This window comes from Gallus gallus, chromosome 12 (assembly GCF_016699485.2).
Source record: "Gallus gallus isolate bGalGal1 chromosome 12, bGalGal1.mat.broiler.GRCg7b, whole genome shotgun sequence".
In the NCBI taxonomy this organism is placed as follows: domain Eukaryota; kingdom Metazoa; phylum Chordata; class Aves; order Galliformes; family Phasianidae; genus Gallus; species Gallus gallus.
Window position 1 is genome coordinate 16,913,215 of NC_052543.1, and position 17,453 is coordinate 16,930,667.

Sequence of the window (17,453 nt, forward strand, 5' to 3'; positions counted from 1 at the left end):
ACTGCCGGGCGCCGCCTGCACACAGCTCCGCCGCGCGCCCCGCCCCGGACCGTCCCGCGCCGCCCCTCATCTCGCGCCGCCCCCCCCCCCCCCCGGCCCCCTCACAGCTCGTGCCGCCCCTCAGCCCGCTCGCAGCCCCGTGCTGCCCCTCACAGCCCATCGGAGGTGCGCGCCGCCCCTCGCGGCTCCGTGCCGCCCTCAAAGCCATTCACAATCTCTCGCAGCCCCGACGGAACGACCCCCGGGGCCCCCGGTGAAGCACAAGGCGGCTTTGTGCTCCCGGACGGGGCGTTGTGCAGCGGCCGTTCCCCTGCAGGTGATGGGGAGCACCGGGAGGGCTGAGGGAGCGCGCGGCTGAGTGGCACGTGGCGAGTCGGGCCCGGCGGGAGCCGCTCCGTCCTTCTTGTAACGTATTTTCCTTCATGGTAAGACAAAAACCCAACTAGAAGTGTCAGCTTCAGTGAGCTCCACGCACACCGTGTCACGGGGCAATGATTTCTGAGTCTGGGGTGTAGTGCGGTACCCGACCGCTGGGAGGTGCCTGGCCGGTGAGCACGTGGCGGTGCTCCGGGGCTGCCTCGGGGACGCACGTTTAGCACCGAGGCGCTCCGCTTCTCCAACGTGAGTTCCGACTGCAGCTCATTTCACTCCAGCTACTGATGATCCATAAAGCTAAAGGCAGCGTGCAGCACATGCAGCGAGTTAGGCACGCAGTCAGGGTAGTTTTGCTACAGGCTGTTTGGAGATAGCTGCTCTAAATCAGAGCCTTTTGTGACCACCGCCATACGACCTTCCTTAGATGAGCGTATAAAGTGCTTCCTCACACGCTGAGCGGGCTGCAGCAGGTAGGGATGAGAACGCCGTGCCCATCGCCGATATCCTGGCAGTTTGGGCCAGTGCTTCCAGCTGTACATGCAGGGTGCACGGCCGGCCCGGTGGAGCCGGAGGCAGAGCTTTAGTGATTTCAGCAGCAGTGTCAGTACTGGGCTCCTGCAGCCATCTGAAACTGTACAAATATTTGGATGGAAAATATGGGCAAGAGCTTGAATAACGTTTTCATGTGAAGTCGTGGCTAGGCAGATGCTGTGCTGAGTTCTGTGACGCCCTTTAATGTGACGTTTATGTAGGAATTGATACTTTATTTATAAATCAAGTATGATGGAAGCTTTCAAAGGCCACTGCAGTCTTGTATTTAGGCAGCAGTTGGGAATGCAGACTGGAATGAACCAAAGTTCCCCTCTCCCTGCTGCCATTATCTGAGGGAGAGAGCACAAATGGAGCCCTCCTACTGGAGACACTTAAATTTCAGTTCTCCCTCTAAAAAAAAAAATAAATTAAAAAGCAGTCTCACAACAGGAGCCTTTAATGTTACTTTCAAAGGCTGTGGTTGGAACTGAAAGGAGGTTTGGTTTCCAGCATGTTGCCAACAGGGCTGAAATTACATTGCCGCAGCTGAGGAAGATGGTTTGTGTGTGGTCAGTTCTCCCCATCAGAGGCGGTGCACTGGAAGGGAGCACTTCCTGAGCTGATAGGGCTGTCATTTAATTCTGCTGTCCTATCACAAGGATACGGGCATGTCATTGCTGTGCTCTCAGATGTAGCACAGACGCAGTGCCAGCTCTGGAAGACCTGCAAAAATCAGGTTTTGTTCAGTATGTATTTTTTCTGCCATTGTATTATCCAGTCTCGGGAAAAAACAGATTGCTCAGGGGTGCTAATTTGGTTCTAATTGCACTTGCTCATAGAGGTTAGCATCACTTTGTGCTTGATTATGAGATCTCTGCAAGAACCCTGGGTTGTTTTTTTTTTTTTAAACACCATTTGCCTTTAAAGTGCCAAAACCATTTGACAGTTCACACAGTCAGATCCCACTCCATGATGATCCTCTGCAGCATTCTTTGGCCTTATTTGATTCTGGACAAAACTCACGGTGTTAACAGGACATGTTCAGTGTGAAATGAGCATCCTTGTGCACTAATTTATGAGCTGGAGCCTTTTGGAAACTGAAACTCACAGTGCTCATGAGCATACTTGAAATATCTTTAGCATACTTATAATATGTGCCTAACACTGAATGTGTATCTAAAATGTTGTGGTTTTAGCAGCGTTCTGTTCATTGCCTGGCACTGCGGACATTTATCAATTTGAAAGGTTCTGTATTCTGTGAGATGTTAAGAGCTTTGCTGTACTCTATATATTATAGATGTGTATCAGTAAAATACAAATCCTTTGTTTTACTGCTGGTAGAAATGTAAGTTTGTGTTAATAGAGGATAGCAGAACAGCTGGCGAGTGCAGACCAATGGCAGAGCATAGCATCAGCCACAGGATAGACAGCTCACAATGATAATGATTTATATGACACTTACTGTAAGTGTTTTGTAAGGGGTTACACTGCGGCTTGGCAGTGGAGCTCAGATTCCATGGCTTTGTGTGTACAAGGAGATGGTTGATGGCATAGTGGAGCAGATGCTTAAAGGTAATTGTAGATTAGCAACAGAACAAGTGTCAAAAATAGGAATCAATCCTTCTATCAGAAGGAATGTTTGAGCTAGAAGTAGAAGATAACATGCAGCAGAAGCATGAATGTCCTTTCTTGACGTTCCATACATGTTTCAGTGTAGTTGATTAACAGCTGCTTAACTGCCTCAGAAACCTCACTTGAAAGCCGGGCATCATTTGTGCCCATTTCATAGCTTGCTTCCTCCTCCTCCTCATCTCTTCACGTAACTGAAATCATAGTGATGTTTGTATTTTATTTATTAAGAGACAAGGCCCAGAAGAATTTTGGCTATAAGAACACATTCCTAAATTAATACAAATAAAGACAGATGTATTAATAATGCTTATTTCTGGGGCTTTTTAGGGATTTTTTTCAATCACCAACATTCAGTGCTCTCTGTCCGGATAGTTATATTAATTCCCCTCCATGATATCTGAGAGTATTGAAGTTATTTATTGTCCTTTTTATGATGAGCATTCCTCTGTATTGTCACGGAGAATTCTGTTTTAAGTCTGGACTTCATGAAGTGCAGGAATAATGGAAATACCCACTGTAATTCACTCTCGGTCTGCATGCTAGCAGTGGAATACTTCTTTTCCGGAGCTGTTCTTCACTTGATGTTGGAGCTAGTTTTGGTGAGCAGCTGCTTTCTATGTGCAAGTCTGTGATCTGAGCACATGACAGGGGCCCAGACGTGGCTGCTGGTTGCCTGAAACTGCCAAAGGATGCCAAATTTCAGTGCAAATCCCAGAAAGCATCCATTCGTGTGCTGTGGCCTGTGACCACAAACGCTGAATCTTTGAAATTCCTCTGCAATATCAAAATGTGCAGAAGGTACTAAATTATGATGTAGATCCCCACATTCAGTTCCATATCATTTCTTTGTCTTTTCCTCCCGTATTTAAATATTTAGAGAGAGTGAACTGTCATTATCTATTCTTAATTCCCTTTTACACATCTTAAACGTTGTAGCTAATGATAATGTTTAAATCCAGACTGTAGTTAACTCAGTGGTAATGGGTGGGACGTAAAATGCAAGCTGTAATTAAAAGGCATCTTCTGTAGGAGGTTTTATGAGGAATTCAGTAATAGTGGAGGTCAGCCAACGTCTCAGAGAATGGTGCAAGTGAGCACACACTGCTCAGCATCTTCTCTCCTGTTTCAGTACTCACGGATGTTGTGAATCTGTTGGGTGGGACTAACACATGGCATTTGTGCATGGGTAAGTGTTTTTAGGCTGATGTATCTGACGAATCCAGGAGCCTTTGGGTTGCCCTTACTTGGTAGTCTGGATCCATGAAAAAGATCATGAATGGTCTGAGGCGATGCTGTGTTTATTTATCTGTGACTGTGTCTGCATATATCCATTTCTGAAAGTCCCGAACCCCAACCATTTTCTCTTGAAAATGGGAAAAATATTCCTATTTTCAATAAGAGAAATGGAAATTAATTGACTTTTTGGGTTTTTTTTCTTTTTCTTTTTTTTTCTTTTTTTTTTTTTCTGTGCTTGTTTTTCAGAATGATTGTGAATAACATGGAATGCTCTGTTTTTCTCCACATCAGCAGCACTGCATTATTGCAAGATGCTTTTGTGCATTTTCCAAAAGAAACAATTCTCAATACTTGCACAAGGTGTATTTGACAAGCGAGTTTTGTGATCATCCACTGCTTGTTAGCTCAGCAGTTGCCCTGCATTTATATTTACAGCACTGTTACAATTTCTATAAGCCAAGAAAAAGAATTCCCTAATTGTACAGAGATATATATGTATATTTCCATCCCAAGCAATTAGTTTTGCAACCAGAATGCCACATATAATATAAAGAAAATGTTTTATCTGGAAAATTAACTAACAAGTGCTGATAATATGTCTAACATTATTTTTATTTGAAAACAAACAAACAAAAAACATCAAACAACCAAGGACAATTTTTAAAGGCATTAAAAAAGTTGAAAAATTGCCTGAACATTTTTAATTGTGTATGGGAATATAAAGGAGCAGTCACTATGAGCATGAGGGAACATGTTTCTTGGTTTTGTGTTTGCAGGAGAACTTACTTATGAGGCTGAAATTTCTGATATGGGAGGAGAAGAGGAGAGAGGCTGGTTTGGAGCAGAGGACCAGAGGGATATCATGTAAGTCAAGTCTGAAATAAGGACTGCGCTCCTCATTTGGCATCTGACTGTTTTTCCTGTTGAAGGCGTGTGAATAGGATTGGCAGCTCTGATAACGAGGGAGGTGAAGATGGAGATTTATGTCCTAGGAGGTTCTATACAAAAGAGAGTACGTAGAGGTTCCAGAGGAGGCAGCTGATATGCTCTAGGAAGCGAGGGGACTCCTACAGAGTACAAAGCTGGTCCACTGTGGAAATCGTGATGTGTTTTGTCCTAAGAGTTCTGTGTTTGTACCTGGGTTAAACAGTTTCATGGACAACCATGAGAGCATAAGCTCCACTATATCAGGTCACACTTTCTCTCTAGTTTTTCATGCTTTTACCAGTTAATGCCCTACACAGTTTGTTCCCCAATTCAGCATGTACATGAAGTAGTAGATACACAAATAGGGCCTCGAGTAGAGTAAGAGAACTACCAGAGAGCTGAGGTCCATGGTCCTAGAATGCCAACCTCCTGGGCCTTCATTATGGCTCCTTTGTAACAAACGTTCCTTTAGGGACAGAGTTGGAGTGTCAGTGTGAATGAATCCTTTTAGTTTCAAATCTCAAAGAAATGTATTGATACAGTTGTCTCCAAAGTTGCTCAGGTTTTCTACTTCTCAGTGAAAATTTCCACTGACATCACGACAGGAATGAAGTTTCAGAAATTGTTTAAATATGAGTTCCACAGGTATTCCTTCTCTTTTCTCCTTCTCCTTCCCTTGCAGCTTATGTTCTTCACTGTGTAGCTAAGCTAGGAGGCTGAAAACTTGGCAATTTATTTATGATCAATGCTTTCTCCCAGACTGCAAAGCAGAGAAGCCTGCGAAGTATGGGGGGGAGATCTAACTTATAACAAGTACAGAGTGTTGTATGATTGGTAACAAATCCCTTTCTGTGGCTGTTTACTGCTGCAGGCTATTTTAGGATAATGATCGTTTTCAACATAATGGCTAACGCTGTATGTTTGTTCATCGCTTTATAACAATGGGGACATTATGAGATTGCTCTCATACCTACTCTTCATGTTCTGCTAATTCGTTTTCCATTAGACAGCATTCATAAAAAGTGCAACAAGAATTTTCCATTCTCTTGTTAAGATAACTGTTCTTTGTGGAAGGACCTTATGCAATAAAGTCGGGGAGACTTTTCACCTATGGTATGTAAGGCAAGGGCAAAACCTTTGTACCAGTTACAAGCTACAATTCTGACTGCATCCAGCATCTTGCATGTTGAAAAATCTGCTTTAGGAACATTTTCAACATTTCCTACTTAATCAGATGTACTTAGGGGATGGAAAGTGCTTTTCCATCTCTGCCTGTTGTTTGATCATCAGAACTCTAGCTGAGAGATATTATGGGGAGAGCAAACTAGTCGTATCTTCCTCATACATGTTTATGTAAAGCCACTGGCTGCTCTGCACTGTGTTTCTGGCTCTGAGCCATCATAGTGGATTTGTACTGCTACACACCCAAGTAACTCTGAATCCAGAGCCTGGCCCTGTAGCCCCAATCTTCAAAGATTGATGTGTCTGATTCTGAAGGCAGATGTGACCTAAACACGAGTGTTTATTCTGCAGTAGCTTTGTGTCTTCCAGTAGTTTTTCCATTAGCTACTGTAGGAATGAACTTTTTTTTTTCCTAATGTAATGAGAAATTTGGTAAAGTTCACAAAGAAAATTGGACTGACTGTGGAAAAAATCATGACCAAATCATGTATACAAATGGTTGTTTTATAGATTATTTAAGTTTTATGAAGTAGTCTCTAGTGACTGATTTAAGTAATTGAATAACAAGATAGAAAGTAATGGAAAAAGCCAAAGGTAACAGCCTTGATGGTAGAGTTAAATGATTTATCTGACTATAGCAATTCTAAAGGCAAAGGTTAATGTACTGAAGTGGTGTTAGGAATTATTTCAGGAGGCATGCAGAGCATTTTCAAGTTACTGAAATTTATTTAAGTTGTGCATTTTTCATCCCCTTAGTATTAGCCCCAGTTGTCATGTACAAGTACAATATTGACATCTACTGTGTAAGGTTAACACACATGCAATTATCAGGAATTTATTGAAGATGGATTGAAATAGGCTGGCACCATTCATGGCAATGGCAAAATTAGGGGTAGAACTGTAGGTAGTAAAGGAAAGATCAGGGTTTATATAGTCAAATGTACTTCCATATTTTCCCAAACATTTAATAAGGCATACATTTATAGAAAACATTAACTTTTGTCTCAGATCCTAATGGCTAAATTACTTTCACACAAGCAATGATATTATAGCTAGCCATGATTTATGCATATGTGTCTAAAAAGCATTTCTCTCCCTTTTGCAACCATATCTGCCTTCCTTTTCTTTCCTACAGAGCCTGCTTTTCTCATACTATCACTGTCACTTCTTCTGTCTCTTCCTTTATTTCTCCACTTGTTTCCTTGTTCTCTCCTTATATTCTCATATCACACTCTCTACCAGAGCATTCTGTATCTTTCCAACCCACGGCATCTGGTTTTACTTGGCTGTCCTTGGCAGGATATTATTATTGCTCAAGGGGTTGGCATGTTACTGGAATATACACCCTTCTGGGGCCTTGGATGGTAAATGTTAATGCTCAATCTCTATCTGCACTCTGTTGGTGGCATTTTGCAGAAGTTCTACGTCTCTGGACTTATGCCTGTCTCAGAGGCAAAGACTCTGTCTGTTCCCAGACACTAAAGCAAAACACGTAAGAGAGAAAAATCAAAGTGACCTGGGGAAATTAGAGCAGGAAATGATCTACATACCTTTAAAAGTGATGAACCTATAGAGAAAACTTTAAAATAGGAAAGGGGAGAGGGTAGAGGTAGGTGCTGTGCTAGGGAAGACTGATGTGTAGTCATATAAAATGTAACTTTGAAGAAGAAATCTGTCTCAAGTGATAAGATCTGAGGAGACAACTACAAATTTAGTGAATGTGAGTTGATGAAGTGCTGCTCAATTCCACACAAGAGAATGCATCTGTGATTGCATTCCAGAAAATTAGAGAAAAAATGATAAGTTAGTTAATGACAGGACACAGGAAGGTAAGATACTGGCGGGTTTCTTGAAATATGTGGTCATGGTGATGCCTCTTTCATTTGCAGCTGAATGCTAGAAGCTTGATGGGAGTAGTGATAAAGGGAACTGGTTACAGAAATAACACACAGCTTAGGCTTGTGCTTTTCCTGTGAAGAAATACTGCTACTAACAGTGTAATTCTGCTATAGCATTGATTTATCTGGGGAATAAATTATCTTCTTTCATTAGTATTTGTTGTTGATATTTTTCATATGGCTCTACTACTTGACTGTTATTTTCCCATAGCATTTTCCCAGCATGCCTTCAGAAATATCAGAAAATGATCACACACAGTCCAGAAAAGTGCCAACTAAATATTCCACAAAGTACTTGCAGATCTTGTGCAATGTTTCCCCTGGTCTTTCCCAGCTGTTTTTTAGCATTGATCTAATATTTCCCCCATGAACCGTTAGCATTTTTGTGACATTAAACGTAGCAGGGAGGTTGCTTTCTACAAATGAATAAAGTGACTGCTCTGACTTTTGGATGAAAATAAGTGCCCAACATTCCTCTCCACCAGAAACTGCTGCTCCACAGTACTTCTGAAGAATTTGTTTTTTGAGAGTCTTTTGGGGTTTTTTTCTATTGGCTCCAATGGAAATAAGATACTTGTAGTATTTTAATTCAGACTGCTCCAAATATGTAGCATGACACTTTGGTTTTCCATCAGCGTTGACAGGTTTTGGATTAGGCTCTGAGTGTATTGAATAAAATAAAAACAGATTACTTGAAGTAGTTTTCAATATACCTGCGTGCTAAAGAAGAAATGACTAGCTGTCTGCAGCATGAGGAATTGGGGCTATGTGGATGTACAGTCACACAGATCTTACCTGCCTCACAAAATAGTTCACCAACAGTTTTCTACTCTTTCCTTCCCTATAAACTGTTTCTAAACAATAACAAGATAGGCTTCAAGGCTCAATGTTTGAGTTCCTTAAATCAGCCTAGAAGATCCATTGCTCCAAATGAAATTAGCTGTGTAAGTATATAATTGTATAAATGTTTGAGAGCTACTACTGGGCTGGAACAAAATCCCAGATATTGCTTTTAACATCTAATGTTTTCAAATCTGAATTATGTTCAGTAGAATCTATATTATCAGTATCAGGCCATGATCCACTTTAATTGGCTGACATCTACTGTAGCCTGTTATTCATGCTATCTACTTAATCCTAGCAAGAATAAACTAGTCTCTGGAAATGGCAGACTTATGAAAGAAATATCAGTCTTTATATAAACCAGACTTAGGTTTCATAGAGAGAGGCAACTTTGTCCTTGCTAGACAAAGTAGTGGTTGCATTAATAAATGATGCCTTCATATGGGTCACCTTTCTTGTCTTGGTTCTGTGCTGTGCTGAAATGAGATGTCAAAGTTATTTTGTCTCCTGCTATGCAAAAGCAACGAAAGGAGTACCTTTTTGTGCTGCTAACAATATTTCACACAGAGGGTGGTGATGCACTGGAACAGGTTGCCCAAGGAGGCTGTGGATGCCCCATCCCTGGAGGCATTCAAGGCCAGGCTGGATGTGGCTCTGGGCAGTCTGGTCTGCTGGTTGGCGACCCTGCACATAGCAGGGGGTTGAAACTCGATGATCATTGTGGTCCTTTTCAGCTCAGGCCATTCTATGATTCCATGATTTGAATGTTCCTAAGCTTTAAGAATCACGATGTTTTCCACAACAGTCACCATGCATTTCTTGTTCAAGGTTGATTTAGTCCAGTTTAGTTTGCTATTTGCATGTTTTGACTTTTTAATGAATTCATTGTGAACATACAGCTGAGGAAAAGATCCACATTGCAGGTAATAGTTGGACGCCTAAATAAGAAGGCGTCTGTTCTGTACTGCTACGGTGCAATGGCAACTTTGTGAGTTCACAGTTAGTTTTCACATTTCACATAAACAAGTTTACATTTAGATCCTCCCCGAGGGAGATGTTTGGCATCCTTATATAAATAACAAAGCCCTCTTCGCTCAGAACAGGCTTCTGTCCAAACGTGGCAGGCCTCTTCTGCAGTCTGTGTGACTTTGAAAAATCCATGTGAAGGACCTGAGGCCCCATGCAGTTCTGCTGTGCCCTGCCGAGGGTGGTACAGCTTTCCTACCATTTGTACTGCTGCCATAACATCTGAAAGGTTTCTGTGCCATAATTCCCCCCAGAAGTAGTGGAGGGGTCAGTGTTACTCCCAGGCACGCTTCCATCTGGAAATGCGTTCAGAGTGCTGGAGAGCAAAACTGCCAGTCCTGCAGATTTGTTAGCAGGACTGGGGCGGAGTGTGCTGCAGTGCAGCCCTTCCATCAGTCCTCGTGCTTTGGCAGTGGGCTGTGCAGTGCCACTTGCCATAGCAGGTGGCCGTATCTTCTCTCTGCCTGTTCACTGTGAGTGCATTGGAAACCAAATGATGACTGGGGATGGGTCAGAGTTCCCGTAACTAGTTAAACAATTTAGTTATTTAATTATTAACTGGCTAGGTTTGCCCTAAGGAAAAAGCCTGTATGACTAATTATTTTAATGGAAAAAACTACAGCTGCCACTGTAAAGTGGCACTAGTAACTAGCAAACACTAGTTTGCAGGGGGCTACCCTTAGCTGATGTGTTTTAGGTGGATTGAAAAGCAGGAGATGGGAAGAAGGATAAAAGTACAATTAAGAACAGTTCACAGTGCAGAAATTATGAGTGTAAGTGCCAAGTTGTTAGTCCTGCATGCTGCTCACCTCCAAAGGCCGAAGGGACTGTTGTACCTGTGTGAAGTCCTTGGACTTGTAGTATAACTGAATATACACTGAATATAACTGAGTATACACTGAACCACTGTAGGCTGTCCTACATTCTTGTTCTTAATCTAACAGAAATTTTATCTGATAAATGCTGAGCATTTTGATATTTTTGAGTATACTTTTAATCATTTCTGCCAGAGCTAATTTCTTCAGATAGATGCTATGTTCATATCTCAGCTCTGCTAATTAATTAACATTGTCCTTCACTCAGTGGAATCAGAGCACCCCCACAAAAGGGGAGGATTTGGCTGTATGGAGGAATAGGACTTTCTAGCATGGGTAGCCCAGAAATGCCGTACTGGGGGTCCAGTGTTCCTTCTAGAGTGTGTTTGGCTTGCAAACACACTCTAGAAGTAGGAGAGCGGCACCTGAAGTGGGGGAACTCATGAACAACTTTGTTCGTAGAACTGGACAGCAAGCCATGATAGATATCTTTTAATAATTCAGTAGAAATTTCTCATTGAAGTTTTCTGACAAATATTTTTCAACCAGACATGCTTGTGGTTGTTAATGTTAGCACCAGCTCTGTTTACATGTTTGTAATGCAATTTAGGTTCTTCTTTTGCCAAAGGAAGTGAATACATTATCATCTATCATGATGTCCATCTCGGTGCTTCTGCTGAATGCTCTCACTGAGCTGTCCTGTGACTTGTGAAACACATAGAAAATGTTTTCTGGTTATTTTGGCCAATGGATGTGTACCATCTTTGTATAAATACATATATATTCTTTTCTGTCTGTTTGCAGTGTGGTAGGAGTTATTTTAAATCGAGTTGAATGCCATATTGCTGTCCAAGTAACCAATTTGTTGAGAGTAGCACAATCTTTTTAGGCAAAGTAATTTTCAGTCTTTCATTAGACCAATTAGTTAGAAAGAACACAAAGTTTTCTGGCACACAAGTCCTTTTAAAGAAGTTTTTGTGGGATTCTTCAGTGTTCCTTCAGTGACATAAAGAAGGATTTATGTGCCCCAAATTTGGGTCTTTTTTTTTTTTTTTTTTTTTTTTTCCTGCATAATTCAGTCTCCTAAACAAAATTGCATCCTACAGACCTTGCCTCACTTCTATTCTTAGACAGTCTCGTCTATGGTGACGTTTCTGATTTATGTGAAAACTTTGCTATTTGAAGTCGTAAACCTTCACCTGGGAATTAAAAGCTTCACTCCATGTCTCTCATTCATGGCAGAGTTTTAAAAGAATCTCTGGAGTCCTGTTTGCCATGTTTTCATAATGTTTATATCTGATTTTGTTGTACAGTTCTTCAGAGCTTAATTGAAGGAGTTTTAAAATAGATGGAGAGAAGATCCAGGGGTTTATTTTAAAATATATCTTGGAGATTGCTGTATTTCCTCATAAAAAAAGCACCGAAAATTGTGACTGGATGTGAGCCTGATCTTTCAAACAAGGTTATAATGTGGTGTTTAGTGACCACAATGACTAGATGGAGCATAAAGGAGCAATTTGAATTGCCAATCATTTTTTTAATTCCCTGTTTGAAACTTAAAAACCTCTCTTGAAAACACTTTTTGTTTTCTTTCAACTTTTTTTTTTTTGGTAATTCAAAACTCTCTTTGGACTCATTTACTCCTAAGGTGCCCAGAATAATACAGATTCCTGCTTATATGTTACATAATGTGAGCCTTAGCTGAAAAATTAATTTCTTTCCAGATCATAACCTTCTCCCCCATTAAAAAAAATGGTATTTCAAAAAAATCAAGTTGATACTGTTCCATATGAAGAAGAAAAGTAAGATTCAATACTGTCAATAGACAGCAGTTGCACAGAAATCCTGTGGGTGCGTTCTATTTTCACTCCATAATATCCAGCAAAGGTGTGGCCACTGATGCTTTGGCGAAGAAATAGCCATGAAGGTCATGTTCACTTACAAGGCCTCAGGGTTGCCTCTATATGGTTATGTTTGGGATATTTAGGAAAAAATTAATTGCATTCTTTTCTTTGGTCTCCCAATCTACCTTTACGTAAAGTCATAGCAAGGCTGTGTCCCATGAGAGAGCACACAGGTGTTGCACTTTTAATGCGTGCTGCTTCCTAGCAGCACTGATACCAGGATCAAGACTGCTTGTGGAAGTGTACAGATCCCTCTCACTGTGCAGTTTATCTTAAAAGGCATCAGTAAATGGTTGAAGAAAAGTCAATTTTCTGTCAAGCGGAACCTGGTTATGTTTAAGTGGATACCAGAGCCACAGTGCTCAGGAATTTTCTCTTTTAAAAACCCAAGCAACAGTAAATGCAGAATCTTATGGTAGCAGAGAACATCACCTGATGTATGGACATTTATTAAATTTTATTTTGGCTGTTTGATACTTTCTTGCTTTAAAATATTCTTGCGGCTTCTTTCTGGTTTTTCATCTGACACACAGGTGTAAACCAACTGCCATGGCAGCTGAAGTCACAGAAGGCTGTCACCCATTCCTCAGGCTACTAATGCTAGAGGAAAGTTAGAATTACTGGGATATTTATGGACTTTCCTTTTAAAAACTGCAGGACACTAAATGGAATTGAGCTGTAGAGATGACTTACTGAAATTGTGGAGAATTTTGCTTGCATCACAGAATCAAATATATGTGGACACAGATGTGTGCTAGGCTGTGCAGTCAAGATAGTTTTCATCCTCATATTTAGTATGAGCCAGTGAGCCAACGGCTATCTATGTTCTGCTAACTTTCTCTTGAGTTAATTCCGTAATTCTAGTTAGGATCTGCAAAATGTAGTAGTAATTTCTAAAAGATTCCATTCTTACCCTTCTTTGTTACTTAATAACCATAGCTTTAGTGCAAATAAAACCTAGAAATTAAAAACAAAAAAACCAAAAAAACCCCAAGAAACCGTTGTTAAAGAAATAAGAAAATTAAAGAAAAACAGACTAGAAACAATCCCAACCTCCTTGCATAACTCAGTGTTCTCTGAATGCCACGAGGGAAAAACTCTTTCCCTGGCTTATTCTAGTGGAAAAAGTTTGCAGAGTTTGCACGGGATGTAAAATAAAGCAGGAGAAAGTCATAGGAAAACTGACAGCAGCTTGGTCTACTTTAAAGGAAACAAAGTGAAAGTCGGTGGGAGCCTGGCTGCACTGGAATGCCTGCCCCAGTTGTGAACTGAGCAGTCCAGATGGTTTTCCTCCATCTGAATGGGGAGCACTGCTGCAGCTGGGCTGGCTGCATCCTGCCACAGCTATACCTGTGTCCTGCTGTGTGCTCGGAGCCTGGCGGCCGCCTGTCCCCATCACTAGGGGAGAGGAGCGGGAAGCATGGGGGGCAGGAGGCAGCATATTGCTGCCTGTGCCCCAAATCCAGGGCCCACCGCAGTGCCCTGATGTTGTGCTGGTCCTCCCATATCCAGGTGCAGCTGCTTAGAAGCAAACTGAGAACCCTACTCATTTATCAAAACTTCCTGGGTGCCGTGTTGTTCATGGGGTGTGGAAGCTGCCTGTGGTTGATGAGTTCTCTCTGAGATTTTTAGAACCAGCCTTCAGTAAAGATCCTGATGTTTTTAAATGTCATAATTATGCATAAAAATAGGCCACTTGAGTTGTGTGCATCAAAGGAGACCTTTACTGCATACATTATAATGTCTGCAGTACAACTGAACTTGAGCTCTTGCCATGAAGAAGATTGACACTGTCCTGGGCTGCCTCAGCCAGAGCACTGCCAGCAGGTCAAGGTGATCCCTCCCTTCTGCTCAGCACTGGTGAAGCTGCACATGGAGTACTCAGTCCTGTGCTGGTGTCCCAGCACTACAGAGACCTGAACAGACTGGAGAGAGCACAATGGAGGCCCACCAAGATGCTGAAAGGACATGAGCATCTCTGCTATGGCGAGGGGCTGAGGGAGCTGGCAGAGCCGAGCTGGGCTTGGGGGGGTATTACCAATGTTAGTAAGGTCGGAGGTTGGAAATCTTTAACATGAAAGTTGTTTGTTGAGCATCATGAAAAACATTTGCAATGAAAACACTGTGAACTTCTCATCTCTTTGAGAGGATTTTTGGAGTGCATTGCAATTCATTCTTTCTCTGAATTGAATATTCCTTTTGTTATGAGTTGTATTGGAGTACTGGATCAGAAACATATGCTGAACTCCACTATTTTAAATGTAAAAGTGGCTGCACTGAAATATTCCATTTTATAGCTGCAAATGCCCTTTGCTCTACAAAGGTTATTTCCATTCAGTAGCAATATAAACTTTCCAGTGTTGCCAGTATGGTTAATCTTGCTTGGACGTAACATCTAAAAGAACACGATTCAGACTTCTCCCGTGTCAGTAACTGTATTATAATCACTTCATTTACTTCAAGCTATACTAAGCCAATGTTGCTCAAAGTGCAGAACCTATTTGTTAGGGTTGAATTCAAAGAATGAATGAGCAGGTTCTGCCTTTGTGCTACTCAAATTTGGAGTCAGTTGTCAGGATTGGTGCCTTGACCAAAGTGTGCTGTGCACAGGGATCTCTTCAACCATAGTGGCAGTTCTCTACTTATAACTGGGATATATTTGTATCATTGTTTTCATAAAAAAGTTAAATCCAGGTGTATGTCCTCTTTACTGATGGGAGTCTGGAGAGAAGAAAGTAGCTTTCTGATTCTGGAGCCCTCTAAAATGTTAATGATGTGCATATCATAACTGAAAATTAAAAAGCATTCTCAGAGGACTCGCTGCTTTCTGCTGTTACCATGCACTGCAGCATTGCGAGGTCACATCTGATGCTGGAGATTTTCCAGTATTTTTTCTGAAGTGTTGATGTTAATCAGCTTTCAAGGGCAGGGTGGCATGTTTAATGATAATGGAAATGTCTGGTGCTAATGCTTTTGCTTGCTGTCTCTTGCATGCCTTACTTCCAACCCATCCATCAAGATTAACTAGAATTTATTACATTCGGCTTCCTTTCAAGAGGTATTATTAAAGGCATATAACCATTTGTAAGATTTATCTGTTCACCTCAAGGATCTTGGAAAGGTGCAGAAACTCAAAGAATGCACATATAGTTTGATTTGGGATGTGATGAAGGCTTCAGCTTATTAGAAACATTGCTTAATGAAGAGTAAATTTTAGCCCACAGTGCCATTCTACCCAACATCAGTCTCCTTCTAAGACATCTTCTACCTGGCCCCGATGTAATTATGTTCTTACAGTGGCTTTTAAAGTAAATCTGGTTGTCTCTTGATTGCTCAGAATACCCCCCAGTGCTGCCAGCCACACATCTTTAATTTCTCTGTGTTGGATCTTATCTGAAAATATGATCCACAGCCTCCCTGGCCTGAGCTGCTTGAACCCCAGCAGCATCCACTCCTGGGAATCCCGGAAGCATTTCTGGTTCATTTCAGTAGTGAACGTATAGCAGAACTGATGCTTCTGTAAATGTTAGACTTGTGATATACAGCGTACTGTAGAGCATTGCACGTGCTCAATAAATCCATCAGTATCCATTTACTCATACGTACATCACCGGACTGGCAGTCCCAGAGGCACTGTACTCATTACAGGTGTGTGGTAGAGCTGATCCACGTGTGGTCAGACAGGGCTCCTTGACATCTGGAAGTGCTGGACAAATTTACAGAATCCTCCTCTGTGGAGGTGGGATGTTGTACCTACACCATAAGTAGGCCTAAAGAGGCAAGTGTATTAGAATAAAACAGGCTTCAGCTATGATTTCATAGTGCTTTGAAGAGCAGCAAGGAAATGGAGTATTCGTACCTGCTTCCTTTGTTTCCAAAACTTCACTGAGGACTGAATTTAATACAGGATGGTTGAGTAACGTAATGACTTCTTATCTTTGCTAAGGAGTTCTGCAAATAAAATTTGGAGAGGTCACGGTGTGCATAATGTCAACATGATTAACTGGAACATTCTCCCATAAAAAATCAGGTTCATTAAACCAAATGGTGACCTTGGAAAAAATTAAGTCAGGCCCTTAATGATGTTATTGATAGTCTCAACTTTGAAAATCTGCATACCTGAGTAAAACTTCAGCGAGCTTAAAGAGTGCATCAGGATCTCTAGGAGGTTTCCTGGAGACCATATGAAAATTATTAAGTAGTGCTTGTAGTGGAACCCAATATTCTTGGAACATGAAGCAACAGCTAAATGGAAACTTTGGCTATTACCATATTCATGTTTCATGCTAAAATAGTTTTGAGATCAAAGTTTCTGTTATTAAAATAATGGCCATAAAAATAACAAAATTACTTTTTTTGTAAAACAGATTCCTTGTATCTGACTATTGACAGAAATCTTTATTTTGAAGCAGTAATGTGTTGCAGATTTTTTTTCACTGTTCTACTTTTGATTCATTCATTAAAATACTTTTTAAATTTTGGCTTGTTGCTAAGGCCTAAATAAAAGCATTTCAGTTACATAAATACAGATTCTGTGGGCTCAACAGTAATGCAGTACGTTTAGAAAACTGTCATTTATTCTGAAAATACACAAAGACAAAGCCACAGACAGAATTTTCTGTGTATTGTAAACATTCTCACAGTATGGGTATAAATATCCCTCCTTTGATTCATTGCATGCCAGATCTTCAAGTAAAGAGATAGAAAAAGAAGCTAATGAAAGGGATTATAAATTTAGCATGACTCCTGAAGGCAGTGAAAGCCAAACAAGAAAAGGGCTTGCAAAGCTTTAAGACACTGTGTACAGACAGGACCATAAAATTGCAATAACAATACTAGATAATATAATCTCATATTTACATCATTTTCATCTGCCAAGATCCCCCTGAATTATGCTGTAATTAAGGAACGGTTCTAATGGCTGTTTGCTTTATCTGGTGGTATTTGAGCAAAGCAAGGCAACTGTTCCATCATAGAGGAGAGGTTAAGTTTAGCAGGGTCTGTGAAGAGCCTTTTCCGCTGTGGTACAGACGGGGTGTATTTGCCGTCGGAAATACTTCAAGACCAAGTTAGCAGTTCTTCTC

At 41.2% G+C, this 17,453-nt stretch overlaps 1 long non-coding RNA gene across 3 annotated transcripts in view; it reads left to right on the forward strand.

The window, feature by feature from the left end:
* Positions 1–17,453, forward strand: part of LOC107054413 — a 176,041-nt gene that overhangs the window by 1,996 nt on the left and 156,592 nt on the right. For 2 of the 3 annotated variants that reach the window (XR_005839166.2, XR_005839167.2), the window contains exons 1-2: positions 145–425; positions 4,551–4,638. This is a non-coding gene — a long non-coding RNA (uncharacterized LOC107054413). Of the gene's footprint in view, positions 1–144; positions 426–4,550; positions 4,639–17,453 lie in introns of those variants that run through there. The other variant, XR_003077344.3, reaches the window with a different exon arrangement.